We start from the raw sequence: 5,588 nt of genomic DNA on the forward strand, positions 1-5,588 counted from the left end.
CTCACTCCACACTCATTCTGGTGGAGCAGAGTTCTCTCCTGAACCTTCAATCTGTTGTCCATAATCTCTGGGCTGGGCTGTGCTGGGCTGTGCTGTGGCTTTTTTCCCAACCCCAGGTCCTGGTGAAACACACCTTTCCCACGGAACTTCTAAGTTATCTTGGACTAGGAAAATGTATCACTCAGTCTTTCTGTGGGTTCTGAACCTCTAAATTTTGGCTAGAGCCATCCTTTTTGTTGGGGGGGGGTTAGGGGGTAAGAGTTCCTGGGAAATGCTGCCCGGAAATGCTGCCTTCACGCCTCCATTTTAGTTCCACCCCCATAAATCATTGATTGTTTCTATAATTCTTTGACCCACTTATTCAAGATAAGATTATTTACTTTCTAATTACTTTTTTTAGGTTTTTTTTTTTTGCAAGGCAATGGGGTTAAGTGGCTTGCCCAAGGCCACACAGCTAGGTAATTATTAAGTGTCTGAGACCAGATTTGAACCCAGGTACTCCTGACTCCAAGGCCTGTGCTTTATCCACTACGTTGCCCCACCTAATTACTTTTTAATCTCTTTCCATTGCCTTTTGTTGAATGTAATTTTTATTGCATTATGCTCTGAAAAGAATACATTTATTATATCTGCATTTTTATATTTGATTTTGAAGTTTTTTATGGACCAATACTAGTCAATTTTTATGATACCCCTGTATCATATGATGTTGAGCAAAATATATTTTTCTTTCTGTTCTCATTCTGTCTATCATATCTAACTTTTTAAATATTCTATTTACCTCCTTAGTTTCTTTTTTGTTTCTTTTTTTATTGGATTTATCAGGTTTTGAGAGGGAACAGTTGAGATGTCCCAGTAGTATAATTTTGCTGACTATTCCTTGCTATAATTTCATTTAAGAATTTGGATATGATACTGCTTGGTACATATATATTTAGTATTGCTTCATTGTCTATGGTACATTTTAGCAGGATGTACTTTCCTTCATTATCTCTTTTAATTAAGTCTATTTTTGCTTTTCTTTTGTCTGAGATCAGTATTGCTACCTCTGCTTTTTATACTTCAGCTGAATCATAATAGATTCTGCTCCAGACCCTTATTTTTACTCTGTGTGAGCCTTGTGAGCAATATATTATAAGATTCTGGTTTCTGATCCTCTCTGCTATTCACTTCCAATTTAAGATAGAGTTCATCCCATTCATAGTCACAGTTGTGATTACTACCTGTGAATTTCCCCGTCCTCTTTTCCTCCTCTTTGTCCTCTCCTTTCACCTTTTCCCTCCTCACCAGTGTTGCTTTTGTCTGCCATCTCCCCTGCTCTGCTTTCCCTTGTCAGTTCCGTACTCCCTTTACTTAATCTCCTCCCCTCCTACTTCCCTGTCATAAAAGGTAGATATCTATATTCAAATGATTGTGTTTATTATTCCCTATTTGAACAAATGCTGATTAGAGTAAGATTCAAGTGATGCCCATTGTCCACCCTCCTATCTTCCTCTTCACTGTAATAGATCTTTCATGCCTCTTCATGTGAAATAATTTACTCAATTATCCCTCTCCCTTCCTTCTGCAGTCATCATATTCCTCACTCTCATTTCCTCATTGCTGTATGCAGTTCTAGTTACTCTATCAGTGGTACAGTTTTTAAGAATTACAAGTATCACCTTCCCATGTAGGAATGTAAACAACTCCAGTTCTATTGAATCTCTTGAGTTTTTTCCTCCTTTATACCTTTGTATGTTTCTCTTGGATCTTGCTATTGGAAGTTAAATTTTTGGTTTAGATTTGGTCTTCTCCTTATGAAAACTTGAAATTCTTCTTTTTTCATTAAATGATCATTTTTACTCCTTGATGTGCTATGCTTAATTTTTCCAAGTAATTGAATCTTGATTATAGTACTAGTTCCTTTGCTTTCTAGAATATCATTTTTCATTATTTCTGATCCTTTAATGTTGAAGCTGCTAAGTCCTGTGTTATCCTAATTATAACTATTCAATATTTGAATTATTTATTTCTGGTACCTTACAGTATTTTTTTTTCCCCTTGAACTGACAATTCTGAAAGTTGGCTATAAGCTTCCTTAGAGTTTTTCTTTTTTGATTTCTTTCCTGAGATGATCACTGGATTCTTTCAATTCCTATTTTGCCCTCTGGTTCCAGTGTATACAGGCAATTTTCCTTGATAATTTCTTGAAAGTTTCTTTCCAGGTCCTCTTTTTGATTATGACTTTCAGATAGTTCGATGATTCTGATTTTCTCTCCTGGATCTATTTTCCAGGTCATTTTTTTCCCCATGAGGTAGTTTAAATTTTCTTCCTTTTTTCATTCTTTGAATTTGTTTATTTGATTTTTAAAGTTTCATAAAGTCATTAGATTCCACTTGCTCAATTCTAATTTTCAATATGTTGATTTCCTTAATTTATTTTTGTACTGTCTTTTTCATTTGACCAGTTGTACATACTCTCTAAGGTATCTTTTCCCTCAGTGGATTTTTGTATTTCCTTTCCCAGTTGGCCAATTCTACTTTTTAAAACAGTTTTCAACTTTGTTGATGCTTTTTTTCATAATTTTCTTGCATTATTCTCATTTTTTTCTCAAATTTTTTTCTTCTACCCTCTCTTATATGATTATTAAACTCCTTTCAAAGCTCTTCCATGAGTTTTTTCTGGCTTGAGGCTACTTCCTATATTTCTTTGGAGTTTTTCCTCTTAGGTGTTTTGACATTGTTGTCTTCTTCCTAGTTTTTTTCTTGATCTTCCCTATCACCATAATAACTTTCTATGGTCATTCTTTTTTGTTGTCTTTTGCTCATTTTTTTTTTGCTTTTTTTTCCTTTCTTTTAGATTTGGAAACTACCAGAGTTTTTTTTGAAACAACTTTGAATGAAACTTCTAAATAGATCCTACAGCAACTGAACCCACCAAACAACAGTGAAACAACTTTTCAATGAGATATCTTGGAGGAACTTCAGGAAAAGGTCTGTCACATGAATAAAAGAGGAGCATAACCCAGTATAAGAGGGAGAGCTGGACACCCAGTAAGAAGCTTTTAGCTGCAGTGCTGCAAAGATCTTGGTGCAGCTCTGTCCAACCATGAGTGTCCCAACTCCAGTTCGGAGAGCAAGATTTCAAATCCTGGAAAGCTGATGCAATGTTGGGCTCTCCTGGCACAGGGAACAAACCAGGATCACCTGAAAGGCTGAGGTGCTAGTATAGACTGAGACCTGTTGGGTGTTTCTGCATTTCCCTGGGACTATATGAAGCACATGGAGGTCTGACCACTGGAAGATGCCTTTTTTCTTGGGGATACACTGAAACACATGATGACTCTTGGAGCTAGGGTCTGCTAGTTCCCCGTCTATGCTATACATGTGGTGGTGGTGGGGGGCAATGTCCTGGTGTTGTTGTTTGCCTGGGGCTTAGGATGTCCTGCTGGTTTGCTGAGATGGCACTTCCTGCTGGCTTGCCAGGATGCTTTGTGTCCTGGATTATACTCCTTTGCTCCTTTTTGACTGAAGTGAAATGTGGACCTTTCTTTCTCTTCTTCCAAGTTTCTTGAGCTAAAAAGATTGTTTCACCCTGTCTTTTTTCTGGTTGTGCTATTCCAGAATTTTTGAGGGGAGTGCTATTTTATGGTTGTTAAAATGTGAATGTGAGAGAGTTACAGTGACAGCTTATTCTGCCTGGGAGTCAACCACGCCTACCATCTTTTATTGCTCAGTTTTTTTTTAAATAAAGAAAATGGTTAGCCTGACTTCATATGATTTAACCTGGAACTATATGATTATTGCTCTGTGATGCATGGTCTGACTAATCTTTAGATCTTTCTTTTAACTAAATTGTTCAGTGATTGAATCAGTATTTTTCATAGGCCTATAGTGAATAAAATCTCTCATTCATACATTACTCAAAGTTGAATAGGTTATGACAGACTCTGATGAACCAGATCTTAGAAAACTTTAAACATAGGTAAAGCTGATGTTCTTTTATCCAGGCAGGAATAAAAGAGGAACAAAGCAAGCTGTGAGATTCCATGAAAGCTATTTTATCTTATGCTGTACTGTCTATTATATGTATTATCACAGTTCTTGTTGCTTTTTGCAATTTGTAATTTCATAGATGCTAGTCCTTAAATACCTTATATGATAAAATCTAAAGTGAGTTGCCCTCCTGTTGATTTTCTAGTGAATTCATTATTTTAATGAATACACAAATAATGAATGTTCTGAATATATGATTAATTAAATATATTATGTGCAGTATATCTTTAAGCTGATTATTGATGTGGAGGGCATGTTTGGAGACTAGTCTCTGAGGACAGTGTCTGACCATCTGGGTTTCCAGGAGATGTAGTGTCAAATATACAATGTTGCTTTCTATTGTTTTTTAAATAGTATTTTATTCTTTCCCTACACTATGTAAAGAGAATTTGTAGCATTCATTTTTATAAGATTTTCAGTTCCAATTTTTTTTAGGTTTTTGCAAGGCAATGGGGTTAAGTGGCTTGCCCAAGGCCACACAGCTAGGTAATTAAGTGCCTGAGGCTGGATTTGAACTCAGGTCCTCCTGACTTTAGGGCCGGTGCTTTATCCATTGCACTACCTAGCCACCCTCTCTTCCCCTTTTATAGCTAATCATTATACTTAGCACCTGACAAGAAATGCTACTCCTTGGGGGTCTCATGAATATTATATTATAAAAATATAATTCTGTCATGAAGTAAAACCTTAACATCAACTTTGGCATTTGTTTTCTAGCAGGGAGAAAGAAGAAAACTAAAGAAATATACAGGGGCAAAGAAAGTCTTTAATGTTAATGCAGAACTATGTCTAGGAAAAACTCAGAAGCATTTGATAGTTGGTTTTGGAACATCAGTGCACAGAATAATAAAATAGGGGAATACTACATGTTGGGATTTTCAAAATGTGTTTAAAATTGTTCTCAGTCTTTAAAGAGATGGTACTCTTTATGTAGGAATATCTTGAATAGGACCTTAAAAACTGGGGATGGTTCCTTCTCCACAAAAATACTCGTGGTAAAAAGTAAAAATAAAGTCAGTGTCCATAACTCAATGAGTCTTTGTCTTATCTGATTTAATTAATATGTTAATAAATTAATTCAGCTAATGAGTGATGCAAAATTTTATCATGTATTGTCAATGGCCATTAGTAGGAGCTTAAGAATCTTTATTCATTTATTACAATTTGGTCCATTATGCTCCTATTCCTCATCAAGATTCTTATTTTCCTCCCAACTTTGCCTTGTTCAAAAGGGGAAAAATCTTCATTGTTTATAAAATGCATGAAATCAACAGTTATAAAGCATAATATTTTTTGCTTTACTGTACTCTCACCTCATTTTGCAATTTCACTTTTCTCAAAGAAAGGCACACTCACAGAAGTCCTTAGGAGAGAAGAGTTATTATTCACTCCATCCCATTATCAGTCTCAGAATGGTGACCATAGATGCACAAAGAAGGTCATTTTAGACAAGGAGAGCCTTTACTTTACACTAGACCTGGACTCCCATCTCTGTTCTAAGTCTTTAATATTTCAATGAATCTCTCATCTTTTCAATGTAGGTATTCCCTTCA

This window comes from Macrotis lagotis, chromosome 4, assembly GCF_037893015.1.
Source record: "Macrotis lagotis isolate mMagLag1 chromosome 4, bilby.v1.9.chrom.fasta, whole genome shotgun sequence".
NCBI classification, from domain to species: domain Eukaryota; kingdom Metazoa; phylum Chordata; class Mammalia; order Peramelemorphia; family Peramelidae; genus Macrotis; species Macrotis lagotis.